Source organism: Epinephelus fuscoguttatus, linkage group LG6, assembly GCF_011397635.1.
Source record: "Epinephelus fuscoguttatus linkage group LG6, E.fuscoguttatus.final_Chr_v1".
NCBI classification, from domain to species: Eukaryota; Metazoa; Chordata; class Actinopteri; order Perciformes; family Serranidae; genus Epinephelus; species Epinephelus fuscoguttatus.
The window spans coordinates 10,674,677-10,691,063 of record NC_064757.1 but is presented as its reverse complement, the minus strand read 5'-3'; the positions used below and the strand labels follow the sequence as shown (position 1 = coordinate 10,691,063).

Sequence of the window (16,387 nt, the reverse complement as noted above, 5' to 3'; positions counted from 1 at the left end):
ATTGTGAGCATTTATACTTGTGCGGTGGTGTGTCTGTGTCACTCTGCAGTTACACCTCCAACACACTAGTCAGACGTGGTGTTTCTGTGAAGTGCTGTAAAGTTGAGTTGATTCAAAACACACATTAAACACACATTAAACATGTCTTAATAGAGACCATTTAAAACACAGGTACACAGATCTCTTCATTGTAACTCGCAGCATTCACAGACGAAGCACTTGTCTTTATCTGGACACATTTTCCTATAAATACAACATGCTAATGTTTTCAGCACGAGACTGAAGCATTTTACATTGTATGAATTAGCTTGGCAGCTAGTGGACATTTCCTCTGAACAACAGCATCATTTAACAAAGGTAACGTTAGCCTATAAAATTCGGCTCCATTACAGCTCACAAGGTTTACTGACAAAATAACTGTCTTGTACTAAACACATTTTCCAATCAGGTGACGTGCCCTCTGATTCCATCACTGCAGCTCAAAATAAAATGAAATACTAATAAAATAACATGAGACACCTGTGTGACGAGAACTAGGATAAAACAGATAATATTTTATTAGAAGAACAATCCACACGCTGTTAATTCCTCCTCTTGTTGTTATAAATGTCATCAGTGATTAATGAGGCTACTTTCCACGCTTGACTTCAGGAGCAGAAACAGTCTGGCATCACTTTCGAGGGTTTCATGCGACATATTTAGAGTAGTTTTGTTATCTTTCAGCTAAATAGCAAAAAATACTCCATATTTATGTCACAGAGGCCCATACCTCAGTGACACCTGTACGTAATTTAAGTCTCAGCCGACGGTGAATTTTTGGTCAGTGTTTTCATAGCAATTACATCCCACACCACATTCAGTCTTACAATGGCAAACATTGTTGCTATGTAGTTGCTACCATTTCATCTCATATCATATGAAACAGCCTCCTTCATTCATGGTTCAGATGATGTCGCTCGACATAACCACCCCCGCCTCTTTCACATGAATGTGCTCTTGGCTGTATGGGAAAACCCATACTGAACTGGTTGACAACCAGCTTTGTAGTACCGGTTATCCAGACAGCCAATGTGACAGGTTGGTCAAACCTGAGGCCTGTACTATGAAGCAAGATTTGGAGTTAGCGAGGTAACTTCAGGGTTAACCTAGCCTAGAGGTGGAAGCCACAGGGGCAGGAGGAGGAAGATTTCCCTCGTCCTGCAAAATGAACATATAGAAATGAAAGCAATTCAATTTTAGGACAGAGAGCACCTGAAACTGTTAATAGTCTGATGTGCATACCACCACCATCAAATTATTAAAGATAATCAAAGTGTCCACACTCACGCCATCTGTGTTAACATGGGCAGACTGAAAACTGCATAAAATTGGTAACAAAGGACTAAGGTGTACCCCCCAAAACTCTTTCTGAGTTCACAGACACTGTCTCATCATCTGGGTCCTCCACCTGAGAAAACAGAAATGGCCCATTTAATCCATGGTCAGCTACCACAGTTGACATGCCAGCATATATGACTTGTTGCTTTCACTGTTACCTCTGTATGAGACAGTGTGCATGTGAGTGGTGGCAGCAACACTAATGTCTCCCCATCAACTGTACAGAAAATAAATACGCGTTAAGTATATCACACAATACTTAGGCTATATTAAGGAACTGTGTTTTATTAGCAACCCAGTAGTTAAACATTTACCCACAGACACACACCTTGTACAAATGCGGTCAGTTGGGTGCTGCCACTTCCACCAGGGTCAAAGGAGACTCCCCCCTCCACTACCTCCATTGAGGGACGACCCTTCTTGTTGGAGAGGGCCAGCTCCTCAGCAGGAGTGAAATCCTGTGTGGGAGGGGCTGGATTGGTCTTCCCCAATTCGTTTTTTTTCCCCTGTTGGCTGCAAGCTATGTCAAAGCCATTTTACTGTGCTCGTTTTGTACTGATATTATCCAACAACAGAGTGTGATCAAGGTACTAAAGCCTTGGAGGTTACTCGCTGTACTTATAAAACATGAGAATAAGTCTTACCACTTTAAATTATGTTTATATGTTTTTTTTAATTTGTCCCATGTGCCTTTCGCACTGCCGGGGTTAGAACTGAAAGAATTAGGTTAAAATTGTCATATACACCATCTAAGCGGAATACACAAATGTAATTACAGACAGACCTACTCATGTCCTAAATGAGTTATGATATTGTATAGTACACAATATACATAAGTCATAAGATATACACCGATCAGCCAAAACATTATGTGGATGCCACCTGACACACTCCACCCGCCTGAACACTAGTGCAGACCAGGTACCCCCCCTTATGGCAATGGCATCCCCCAGTAGCAGTGCCCCCCAGCAGGACATTGCACCATGCCACACCACAAAAACTGCTCAGGAATGGCCCAAAGTACATGACAAAGAGCTCAAGGCATCAACCTGGCTTCCAAATGCCCCAGTTCCCAGTCTGATCAAACATCTGTGGGACTGCCATCAGCAAGTACCATCACCATGAGGGGGTTTACTTGGTCTGCAACGCTGTTCGGGTGGGTGGGGTGTATCAAGTAGCATTCACTTTAATGCAGGGACCCAAGGTTTCCCAGCAGAACAATGCACTGTAACAAGATGATCAATGTTATTCACTTCACCCACCAGTGGTTTTAATGTTTTGGCTGATCAGTGTATAAACCTATTAACTTATGCGTTCACACAGTCAGCCGTCTTTACGGCTTTTGGCAGCCCCTACCGTGTTGCCTTTGGCTTGGGTTAAATTCTTGAACTCTTCATATTTGTTGAGGATGATCGTCTGCTCCTCTTGGGTGAAGTCAGCTGCTCTGTGGGACTTCTCCATGGCTGCAATTGGGACATGCTGCGGGTCATTATATGAAAACGTGCCATTTCCCATTCTTAATGTTTGATTTTCAAAGTACTGTTTTAAAACTATTTATGACCCTTTTTGGATTAAATAGATCCTTACCTATCAGAAATATGTGCTGTGCCATCTCAGGCTATCTTATTTTTTATTTTTTTCCACATTTAATCAACATGCATATGTGTGTTTTGTCAACCCTGTTACGATAAACCAATTAGTGTTTGAAAATGTTTTAAATGCATATTTACAACAAATCTGATATACTTTGAAGGATAAATCTCCCCTTGTTACACTGAGTGTGTTTGTACAGTGGGAATATTGAGGTGTTTGTTTTATCCATGGATGGACACTTTCACAGCATCTTTCTTTTTAAGAACATAATATGGAAACAAAACAATAATACCCACATTTCATTCTGTAGATTACTGGTTTCTTACTTAACATATAAAATGAGTTGATTTGACATTTGTCTTTTCATTTTTTGAATTATACTAGAATATTATACAAGTAATAGGGCTGACACCTCAGTAACAGGGTTGACAACAGTTACCATACTGATAGTTTAAGTTGCAGGTTTGGGTCTAATGAAGATAATGGGACATTCATAAACCTTTATTTCAACATGACTAATGAAATTATATTTTGGAGACATATTTATTGAGAGGTTTTAGCATTTTTCAAAACATGAAGGATATTGAAAGGACAATCACAATGATTGTGTCAGCCCTGTTTCCACAAAAGGACAAGTTAAAAAGATATTTGTTAAAAAATTTTAATGTACATAAATAACATGATTTAAGCCTCCAATGAATGCACACCATGTGGTCTCATGATCTTCACCACATGGCTAGTAATGGCTGCCAAGAACATTTTTCGTCAACCCTGTTACCATTCTAGCGTAAGAAAAATCATGAAAATAAGAGGACACTTATTTGTCTTTTCACCAGCATGTTCACAAACGGAAGCTGATTTCACTCCCAGGAAATGATGCAACTTTCGGAGCAGTCCATTATCTCAGAAGGGGTGTTTTCATTAAAAGTAACAGGGTTGACGACTACCTGCTGACCAGACTAAATGTTTTTTACAACATTTTACATATATTAAGAATAAAACCCATTCATGAATAATGAAAGGACACTTGAGGCTTTATATATAAGTTTATGTTGTTATGATAGTTTGACTTTTTGGGGCCTTAATAGCTAGTAAAAGTAGAACAATCATATTGAGTGATAGGCCATTTTTACAGTTTTTGAATGATGCTTCGTACAAAAAGGTGTTTAAAACTCTTTGAAAAGAAAATAAATACAATTTTACATTGTTTTAATGTTACAAGAGATATCATGGAAAATAAATTCTAAAATGATTATAGTGTATTTATTGTTTATTGACATTCATAGCACAGTTTTGTTCGAGAGACACAAAATGGCACGTTTTCGTATAATGACCCCTGCAAACACCACTCCTTTTATGTGGATGGGCTTATAACTAGATTAGGAAAACCAGGCTTGATTTACCGAGTTGATATCACAGTCATGTGACCGCTTAGCTTGATTACGATTGTTAGAGTTAGTTGAGCCAGGTTACGAAAAGATATCCTGTGTAAGATGAACTGGCTTCGTAGTACAGGCCTCAGTTCAGTCAACTCTGTCTTTTCCTATGTAATGTAAACGACACACGACGATAATCTCATAACAGAAAACCTAGAAGCATCGAAAACACGATCCAAAGATTCACTATCAGCCAAGACTTAAATTACCTGTGGGCTACATGTAGCATTAGCAGAGAGTATTTTTTGCTATTTAGTTGGATGATGATGAAACCCCTCTAAATATGTCACATAAAACACTTCAAAGTTACACCAGACTGTTTCTGCTGCTGAAGTAAAGAGTGGAAAAGTAGTTGATGATTAATGAGGTCTATCTGACCGATGTGTTGCATTTATAATAAAAGGAGCCAATTAACAGCGTGTGCATTATATTAATAATAAAATATTATCTGTTTCATCCTAGTTCTCATCACACAGGTGTCTCATGTTATGTTGAGCTGCAGTGATGGAATCAGAGTGTAAAACAGCAACACTATCAGTGTGGACTAAAATAAACTTGGCAGAAACTGAAGTACTGCTAATTAGGGACTGAGCCCGAAGGCAGAGGACTGCTCACAGAGCACTAAAATGGCCGCTGCGGCCCGTAAGAACGTCGTAGAAACATCAAACCAAAACTGGCGTGTTCATCTCACCAAGACCTACAAATCATGCGCTGACACCCCTGACCTAAATCCAACAGGAAGTGAGCTATTTGCTCTTTCAAAGTAAGATTTCAGCTCAAAACTGCTCTTCCTAAAAAACAACTCCTCCTACACTGTTTATCGTATCGGCTTCAAACTCGCACACATGACAGATCAACTCGTGCTAATCAGATCTTCTGTATAACTTTTTCATTACTCAAACGGTTTGGATTTTATGTGCTCCTTAAGGTGACATGTCACAAAACATCCTGACGATCTTCGAAAGCTGTCCCATAGGAAATGGGAGAAAGGGACCAATCTTAGGGCTTTGTCTAGCCTTTACAGCGTCTACATACTTTGTGCTACAGACTCCATTCCAACTCTCAAATGTTGCCACAGGTCTCATCTATTCACTCATGTTTTCATCTTTTTCATATCTTTTACCATTTTTAATCTGTGCCTCTCAAAGTACCATGAGCAAATGTGGAGAAATTGTCAGTTTACAATGGGTGTGTATTGCATGAAATGCTGTGAGCTAGAGTGGAGAGGGCTCTAAAAATCATCTAAAACTTTTGTCTTTAACTGGCTGCCATGGCCACAATTTTCACTGTACAGACACAATTTATACCAAAAAACGTAGGAAAATTTGTCCTGGTCACAGATATGTTGACATGGATTCTCTCAAACGTACACATTTTTGTTGAGTGGCTCCAAAGAAAAGGGAGCGCCGATTTTTTTCTCATTCACTCCCATGTAAACTGAGAGGAGAAATTTCCGGAAAACAGCTGAGGTGCAACACATTTGTAACTCGCTCGTGTGACCACATTTTTGACTCTACACATATAAAACATGACACATGCGTTCACGAGAAGTTTATCTCTCTCACTATCACTTTATTTTCATTATTGGACCAACAGTTTGGGAATCAGAAAAACTTGGTCGAGGAGTTCAAACCCATTAGAAACAGCCTTTGCTGTGATCTGCTCTCTCATGAGCTCTCTGTGTGCCCCTCAGGTGCAGGCAAGTCATTAATCGCCATGACAACGGCTGCACACACAGCTCTCTCTGTGTGTAGCTGTGTCCCAATTCAGGGTCTGCATCCTTCGGAGGACGCGGCCTACGCAGCCTCCAAAGGACGCGTCACCTGTTGTTAAATGGGACAGTCTAGCCTACGGAGGATTTCCTGGTTGCGTCACAACGTCATTACTCCTGCTGCCCAAGCCCGGGAAAGACACAAAAACATAACAGACAACTTAACAGATGACACAGAAACATAATGGACAGACGACACAAAAACATAACAGACGACAATGATGGAGCCAGAGGTTTTGATTTTGTTTTTTTAAATATATTTTTTATTGAGAGAGGAGAGGCGGCTCCGGCGACAGCAACACTGGCGGCTCGTTTATCTCCGGCTGGGAGAGAGCTGTGGGGAGGTAACGTTAAACCTGTTAGTTTAACCCACATTAATGTTCATACATAGCTAGCATAGTTTGTGGTAATTAATATACTCGTTAATAAACGGGTACCGTTAAGTGACAAACGCTAGCCATATAAACCATAGATTGACATATATGGTTCATGTCATTTAACCATTACACTTTATACAGGGTTCATACAAGGTGCTTAAAATCTTTAAAAATGCTGTAATTTCAATGCTGTGTTTTCAAGGTCTGAAAAGTGCTTGAATTTTAGTTTAAATGCTTGAAAGGGCTTGTAAAGTGCTTGAATTGAATAGTAAAATGTGTACGAACCCTGTAAATAACCCTGACTTAAATCAATATTAAAATGTCGTGTCATTAAACATCAAAACCATATTGAGAAGCCAAAGTGGATAGATGGACTGATAAAGCATTATTGATCTAAGCTATAACATTAACTAGCATTGTCTTATTAACTAAAATTAAATAGCTATTGTTACTTTAATCATTTATGATCTCGCGTGCGCGATACAGAGAGCAGAAAATTGTTAATGCTAATGTTAATGACCATGTAGAGACAGAAATGACACGATGACATAACACCATAAATAGTAGGCCTATATTGTTATGTTATTATATGAAGCGTCCGTCACGCAAAATAATATGACTTTAGTTTATGAAGAGGTAAAACAGAGCTCTCTCCTCTCCTTGAGTGCAGCATGTAGCGGACTGGTCATACCACTTGTCAATCAGGTAAAAGGGGCGGTATGTTTTCTGAGATGTTTGCTCTCACACAAAATGTGCCTGGCCCGGCATAAAACACGATCCAGATTGATTAAATTATTTTTGGAAATACCTAATTTTCTATTTTAGAAAACAGTATTTTAGAACAGTGGTAATAGTCTGGAAACATACATATTTTTCCATACTTTATTTTTTATTTTCCATACTTTTTAATACCTGGAAATTGATCAAATTTATTTCCATACTTTTCCATACTTGCGTAGGAACCCTGGCAGTAGTATTTTGTTTGTTTTATTCTTGCCTTTAAATCTCTTTTAATTTTTAGTGACATGGCAGCCCTCGATTGCGTCAGCCCTGCAAACCCCGCTGATGGTCGATGTGGTGGACAGTGGAGACATGCATCCCCCACCCCCCACATGATGTCCCACTCACAGCCAGAAGACTCCAGGGTCTTTATTGTGGCATCCCATCCAGTCCAGCAGCACCACCAGGGACTCCTGCTCAGCCAATAATTATACTGTAAATAAGTGTAGTTTTTTGTTATTTAATAGATTAGTAATGTGTTTCATAATTTTCTGCTGATCATTTGTAAATAATTGTACATGTTAAGAATGCCCACTTGTAAATAGCTAAAAATGTTCAGATTGTATCTTTTGTAAATAGTTATGAAAAAATAAATAAATTGTGTTGTCACTGAAAAGTAGTTCAAAAGTTTACTCTAATTGTAAATAAGAAATGGAAGGATAATGATTACAAGACTTTAATTTAACTATATACAACATTTGAAAAAGATAATGGAACAATATAATATATATTATATAATAATAATATAATATATATATATAATATATAATATATATAATATTTTTAATAAACAACTATAACTATATACAACATTTTAAATTAACATTTGAAAACAAACAGCAACACATAAAACTTAATTGAACAGGAAAAAAAAATCTAAAATAAAATCACCGCCTCTCAACCATTTTCTCTAGTAAATTAAAAAGTCTGTCCATTCTCTCCCGGCTCTCTCTTTCCCTCCTCTCCTCGGCCTCCCTCTGCAACCTCATATCCTCTCTCATCAGCTCCAACATCTCATCTTGTCTTTCCCTTCCGTGTCCCTCCTGTTGCTGGCCCTGGCTGCCTCTCCTCATCCTCCTCCTCATGCTGCTCACCCACTGCAGCACCTGGCCCTGGTGTGTCCTCAGGGATGGAGGCAATTAGGACAGGAAGGGCAATGGAAGGCTTCTGTCCTAAAACCTCATCCATGAGGACAAACCAGGGCCAGGTGGCAGCAGTGGGCTTCCCGCCGACCCCCTGCCCTGTCCCTGGATCTTTGCATTCCTAAGGCAGAGGAAATCAATCACAACAGCAGCAATTTTCTGCAAAGTATTTATTAAAAAGTATTGAAAAAGTAGTGCATCATGGACTCAAAAAGAGGTATGTTTGAGATGCTCTTTGGAATGGGATTCATGTAGTGATAAACCAAAAAAAACCAAGGCACTCTCCCAAAGCAGTTAAAATGCCTTTATTCTTAAGCCATGGTCATATAAACCTTAAAAACACAGTCCTTTGACACGTTTCGGCATCAAGCCTTCATCAGGAAGTTAAACAGATTCAAGGAATAAAGAATAAAGGCATTTTAACTACTATGGCAGAGAGCCTTGGAGTTTTTTCTATGTTTCTTTATCAAAGTCTTAACTTGGGTAAAACAAATGTAGTTTCCATATCATTATCCAAACCTGCACATACTTTATATATATTTTTTTAGGTTGTCCCACTTTTTTTTTGCCGTTGAGGCTCCACTTTCCCCTTGAGACCCATTTTTTGAAGGATTGTTCTAAACAAGAGAGAAGCATTATAAAAGGTAAACACAAAAGATCACAAAAGGAGACATCAGGACAGACATTAAACTCCCACCACCCACCACCTTAACTTGTGATCTTAAGATTATATTTGTACTTTGGTCTTTGTACAGGATTTGGGTTAATTTAAGTAACCTTTACATACAAATATGTGTAGAGTACAGATGGGCTATTTATTATTGCCTTAACAGGTACCTCCATCCGAGTGTGGCCGTATTTTTGGCACCGGTGAAAAAGTGGTCGTTTTCACCCCTGAGTTTTATAAATTCCTCCGTTTGCTCCTTGCTCCCTACAACAAAGTGAAATGTAAGACATATTTTCTGTTATGTCAACAGGCAAAATGATATACATAATGTAGACCTAGTAACGATAATAACAATAATGCTCCTGAAGTTAGCTCTAGGATATATTCCATCCAAACGTTTAGTTTAGTACAGTTTTACAGCCTAGAAATGCACAACTCACAACCTATCCTCTCATTAACTTTATATTTGTTCAATGCGGTCCGTTTATGCACCTGATGTGAGGTATAAACATCCTACAATATCTCCACAGTTACAATAAGATATAACGAGTCACCCTCCGAGCTTTTAAACAATTGAAAGTGAAGGGGTTTAAGGCTTTAACCGTTACCGTTACTTTTAAAGGCTAACTGAGCTCCTCCTATCAACAGGTTAACGTTAGCCTTAACGTTAAGCTAACGTTACATCGCAGAGCTGGCTCTACATTCCGGTGGCTACGTGTTAGCATTACTAACGTCACGTATGCTAACAGTCATTTAGAGGTTTTAAGGCCCCTTGAACTTCTGGCGTTAAGTAAAAATCCGTTACTTACATTTTAAAGTGTATTCGGTGCCAGTGCCGGTGCCACTGCCGCTGTTAGAATTTGCCGCCATCGTCAAAAAGATCCGGGTTGAACAAAGGTGCGCAAAGAATCTTGGGATATGGGAGGCCATGAAGGATAGTCGCAGTGCATCCTCCGAATACAGGGGAAAGGAGGGCGCATTTGTTGGCTGCATTTGGAGGAGCCTTCGAATTTGGATGAATTGGGGCAGCCTTCGCGCAGCGTTGTGACGTAAGCGGCCTTCAAATTCGCCCTTCAAAGGATGCAGACCCTGAATTGGGACATAGCTTGTGTCTCACAATCTTTAAAGGACAGATGACAGCAGCAGAATCTTCATTTGAAACAGTAAATACACATTATTAACCCCTAAAGTGCCAAAATGGGCTCTCTAGCGCCACATAGGCGCACTAAAATGGCCACTACAGCCCGTAGGAGTGTCGTAGAAACATCAAACCAAAACTGCCGTGTTCGACATACAAATCACGCGCTGTCACCCATGACCTAAATCTAACAGGAAGTGAGCTATTTGCCCTTTCAAAGTAAGACTTCGCCTCAAACGTCCTCTTAAAAAAAACATCTCCTCCTACACCGTTTATTGTATCGGCTTTAAAGACACACACATGCCAGCTCAACCGCTACTAAACAGATCTTCTGTATAACTTTATCAACGGTTTGGGAATGGGAAGAACTTGTTCGAGGAGTTAAATCTCCACTAAAACAGATCTCTTCTCTGTGTTCTGTCTGTCTGTCTCAGCTCTTCTGTCAGGTGCACATGGCAACCGCTGTCACACACAAACTCACAGAAACATGATGTGTGTGCGTGTCTACATCTTACATGCAGACATGACAGGGGCAGCATCTCCATTTTAACCCTTTAGGTGCCAGAGTTTATTGAGGAAAATATTCCATTTTCATTTCAACATTTCAAAAGGCTGTGGCTTGAAAGTGGTGAGAGATAAAGGTAAACCGCAAATGAGAAAAATATTCATCATGACCCAAAGTTTGTCATGGGAGTAAATTAACTCATCTAATTTGCATATTGTGGCGTCATTAGGCGGCGGCCATATTGGATTTCATAAATCTCATTAAAACAACATTTTGAACATATTTACGCAGTAGATTTATTTTGTTTTGTGCTGTTTTTGTTGTCTCTTCCTCAAAATAAAGGAAGAGGAATCTGATGGGAATAAATTCACTCATCTAATTTGCATATTGTGACATCACTTCTCCATACCTACAGCTACAGAGAGCATCCAAACATCAAAATGTTCAGCTCTGTAAGGATTTTCTGATGTTTGTGGCAATATGTTTGATATTTCTAAATAATTCACAATGACGACATAAGCTGGGGCGGAAACGGGTGCGAGTGCGAGGTCCCACCCAACGCTGCTTGCAGCTTTAATTACAAATTAGTGCTGCTGTGACAAAAACTGCAAGTTACATTCTAATAACATACATCAATTTATTTACAGCCCAAAAAGTCACTGCAGAAAAAAACAAGTCCAAACTGGTAGAAAAAGATTTCTGCACACTTACATCTCTGCAGTGTTTTACTTTATTGTTGAGCTTTCAGTCCAGTAGATCTTCATCAGAGCATACATGAGGCAACAATGGGCTGGCAGGTAAAGTAACCAGTAACCAGTCTCAGGCCAATCACTGGCAGTATGCAACACACCTGTGCATGACCCTGCTGACAGAAGCTCCAAAAAAGCATTTCAAAGCATTAGAGCTCTGCTGCTTCAAGAAGACAATAAAATGTTTATATCACGACACCAACAGCTCAGTTTCCAGGTGGCACCTCTCCTCGTGTCTCAATCAACAGAGGTATAAAACAAGGCTGTCTAATCTCACCATCACTTTTCTTATTGCAGCAGAGATGCTTTCAGTTCTTGTTAAAAACTCTGGGGCTGAGAAACTGAGTGTCTGTAGGAGCGATATAGTTGTAAATCAGCTGGCAGATGACACAACTTTATTATTAAAAAATGTGGAGCAGGTTCCAAAGGCCATCGAGACCATTGATCTCTTTTCTAGAGCATCTGCTCTGAAACTGAATTTGACCAAAAGTGAACTATCAGCCATACATGACTGCCATCTTGCGGCAGCACACGGCACTCCCATCAAGTCAACTGTCAGATACCTGAGTGTGCACATTACAACAGACAATTCACTGAGTGAATCCTTCAATGTCTGAAACAAGATGGATGAATGCAAATCAAGATCAGGCAGCTGGCTGAACAGAAAGCTTTCTCTCCTCGGTCATATTTACATAACAAAGATGAATAAGTTAATAAGTTCAATTTACTACAATACAGATAAAACAACAGCATAAAATATCATATAAAATAAACAAACACATGTTCATCTTTTCTAATTGTCATTTTTGCAATTAAAAATACAACTTTAACGTTAGCACTTAAAAAAAACCCTCAGGGTGTGTTTGCACCTCTGCCCTGCCTTAACAATATTATCTATTTAAAACAGCTCACCAGGCGAGCATGTGCACAGGAGTGTTCACAGATGAAGAATGAGACACACACACACACACACACACACACACACACACACACCTGTGCTCCATGAGCCTCTGAACAGCTCAGGTGCTCTCACCTTGACTGGCCAAATTAAATGGTAGGCTAAATGGACTACACTTGTATAGCACCTTACTAGTCATCCAACCACTCAAAGCGCTCATTCACCCACCCATTCATACACTGGTGGCCAGGGCAACCATACATGATGCCACCTGCTATTCAGTTTTTAATACACTCACACAGCCATCGGGAGCAATTTGAGGTTCAGTATCTTGCTCAAGGACATTTCAACATGCAGACTGGAGGAGGAGGCGTCCACCGGTCGTGCTGTCGCTAACTGTTGCCATGGTTCCGTTGTGTTTGGGTTTTTGAAGCGTCCTGCTGAGGTAGCGTGTGGTCTCTCTCTACGGCGAGCTTTGCGTTTACAATGCGCAGATAAAACGGACCGCACTCACACCACCTCCGGCTCGCTTCAGAGGGGTTAGCGCAAAACAAAATGCTGAGTCACTGCTCTGAGTCCGCTGAGAGGGCTGAAAAGGACACTGTCGCATCAAAAAGAAGCCAACGCTGATTGGTTGTTGTGTGTGCTTTTTCAGTGCTGATTGGCTCACAGATAGAACCTGACGGAACCAGGGTAGAGTCAGGTTCTATCTGTGAGCCAATCAGATAGATAGAACCTGACGGAACCAGGGTAGAGTTTGATTTGAGAGACAGAACCTTTTTGTTTTATAAATAAAAAAGTCCAAAACTGCATAGAACTTCAAAAAAACACGCACACAGTGTTAATAAGTTGTCACAGAATAATAATGTATGAAAACTAGATTTTGACAAACATGTCAGATGAACCTTATAATTCCAAAGTGACGTAATGACAATGTAGCCAAAAGGGGGCGGGGTGACGGAATTTGTTCTGTGATGTCACAAAGGCACCTCACATCAAAGCTTCAAAAGTTTGTAAGTACAACCCAATCTCCATAATATTTTCTGAAATCAACCGCAGAAGTTTGAATCTTTGCCGCGCTGTCGCACCATACACACAAGCGAAATTTCGTCAGTCAAAATGAATTGGGCAAGAAATACCGATCCTCAAGCAAGTAGGATTGCTCAACTGCAGGAGCAACTGGAAGTCGCCATTAACCGTGAGAAAAGTTTAATGGAGCAAAACAAACAGCATCAGAAAAGGATTGTTTCTCTCGCTTCAGTGGAGCATGATATTGCTCAGCTAGAAGCTATTATCAGAGGGCAAAGCGCTGAGCTGGACGTATTGCATAAAGAGCTCCAGATATCTCAATCTGCCCATACACAGTGTAGTTCTGAAAAGAATGAGCTCGAAAAACAAATTGTGGACTTGAAAGGGATCTTGGCTGACTCTGAAAAACAACTGTCGGCTGAAAAGATCCTCAGAGAACACAAGGAAAATGAACTGAGGAGGTTTTGTAACATTGAGACGGACAACAAGAAACTGACCTCGGAAGTGCAGGCACTGCAGCACGATATAGCAGTGTTGACGGAGCAAAACATGTCTGCCTCCAAAAGACTTGAACAGCAGAAACAACTGCTAATTGAGAAGGACACCGAACGGGACAAGATCACGGAGCAGTATGAGAAACTGAAAGCTCGATCCAATTCATACAATGAAGAGGTAAAAAAACTGCTCCTCTGTCAAGAATTTGTTGATAAAGCGAAACAAAAATCGGAAGAATTGAGAAAGGAAATTGAAATTCAGAAAGACCAAAATCAAATTCACCAGGATAACATAAGTTGCTTGAAAAGGCAAATTAAAAACCTGGTAAGCGAAAGAAATGAGCTTAAATCAGTACAAATAGAAATGAGCTGCCAGATGGATCAGATGAGGATAGCTATAGATGCTCAAAATTTAGAAATTGAGTTGCACAAAAGTGAAGCGTTTAAACAGAGTAGCTTAATATCAAAGCTTCAGAGTGACGCAAACATCGGCAAGAAAGTCAAAAGAAAACTTGAAAAGAATGCCGATGAAACAATGCAACGCATCAAGGACCAGGACCAGGAAATAAATGATCTCAAAACTGAGATTAGAGATAAAAGGAACGAGCAGACTGAGATGAAAATCCAGATGACCGTTCTCAAGACTGAGAGAGACCACACCCTTGAGAATCTGTTCAGGGCCCAGAGAGAAATTGATCTGCTGACTACAAGAGTTGAAAAACAGCAGCAGGAGATCCAAGCCAGGACTTTGGATCAGAAAAAAATGGGCAGCGAGCTGGACCAGGTCAAGAAGGATTGTGACGCTGTGCGCAACCAGCTGATAGAGGTCAGTAGAAAACTGGAGAACACGCAGGTGTTGCAGGACAGATATAAAGACAATGTGAAACGGGACCTTAAGCTGGAGGAGGAGAAATACAGGATGATCCTGACAGAGAAGGGGAGGTTAGAAAGAGAGCTGCAGCTCTCTACGCACCAGGTATCGCAGCAGCAACATACCATCACTATCCAGAAGGCTGCAAAAGACTCCTTAGAGCAGACAGTGAAAACACTCAGGGAGGAAGTTGAGTCCCTCACGCTGCACAACAGGGAGTTTGAGACTGAGATTGACGGACTGAGAGAGGCTTTCGAGAAGCTTCTTAGGCAGAAAATTGTGTTGATCACAGACAGAGCGAGGAGTGGAAAGCAAGTCTATGATTCCACCTTTCTGCTGTATAAATACAGGCAGCGCTACCAGAAAGAGCGCCGTGTGCAGCGCCACGCGGCACTCGTTGTGAAACAGCGCGAAGAGATCGAGGAGCTAAAGCTCCTGTTGGCACAGCGTCAGGATAACGCAGTGGTGAAGCTGGCGAAGAGTCAGTGGGACAACAGAGAGCTCAAGAAGCAGCTCATGGCATTAAAGGGTGAAAAAGTCAAGTACGAGGTGACTTATCAGCGTGCCAGGGAAGAAAACAAAAAGCTCACAGAGGGCCTGAGTGAGATGAATGTTGACGCTCGGCACAAGCTCAAAGCAGAGCACCAGGGTGAGCCTCCGCAATTTTCGAGGCACACTCAGTTCCCTCTCTCTGCTGACAGGACCCCGTCTCAGTCTGAAGACAGGTCTAGTCGTGTGCCCGTCCTCCCTCCCCTCACCAAAACGACCCAGCCTTGTGAGAAAATTGGTGCGCGGCCACCTCCACCCTCAGCTCCAAAGTCTACACCTGACTTGAAGTTGCGTGTCAGAAGAGTGCTCCCGCCTCAAGCAACACCTGTCCGAAAGTGAATGTTTCCGACAACACAGTGACCCCTACAGGACAAATTAACACCGGACACCATGGATGGCTCCTACAGTGCTCACTAATTGACCCGGACGCAGACTGGCTTTAGCTGCTAATATCTTTGTATTTTTAAGGTGTTGTTGCTGCTGAGTCAGTTTGACATCCTGGATATATCCTTCAAGCACATTTTGTAGATCCCTCTCTCTGCTTCTCTCTGGAATCACGATGTCATTTTTCCAGAAACATGATATCATTTTTCAGGAGTGCAGTTAGTTACAGTGTGGGCTTGTCAGGCCATCACAAAGGGGCGTGGCTTAGCAAAAGGTCAATTCTCTGCTTTTCCACTCAGGTTTTTCTGTGTGCATTTTCAATTTGTGCACCAAAAACCTTGAGTGCAAACGTACCTACAGAAAGAGTCCTAGCCTCAAATCCATCTGGCTGCTGTCTCTCCGTGTGGAGTTTGCATGTTCTCCACTTGTTAGGTTGGGTTTTCTCCGGGATGCTCCGGTTCGCCCGATGACATGCAGGTTAGGTAATGGAGTAGCTGGGCTCAGCAGGTTAAGCAGGGCATCTACTGATCCCTGGCTTCTCCTGGCACTGAACCCCCAGCTGTTCCAACACCTAACTTTAGTAATAATAAAATAATTGCAATTGGAATTACTGCCTTATGGTTGTAT

The 16,387-nt window shown here is 41.0% G+C and overlaps 1 protein-coding gene across 1 annotated transcript in view; it reads right to left on the bottom strand.

The window, feature by feature from the left end:
- Nucleotides 1–13,027, bottom strand: part of LOC125891001 (purpurin-like) — a 36,833-nt gene extending 23,806 nt beyond the window's left edge. The window contains exon 1 of the mRNA XM_049579972.1: nt 12,732–13,027. The gene's annotated coding sequence lies outside the window, so the exon portion shown is untranslated. The remainder of the gene's footprint in view (nt 1–12,731) is intronic.
- Between the last annotated feature and the right edge of the window lie 3,360 nt (nt 13,028–16,387).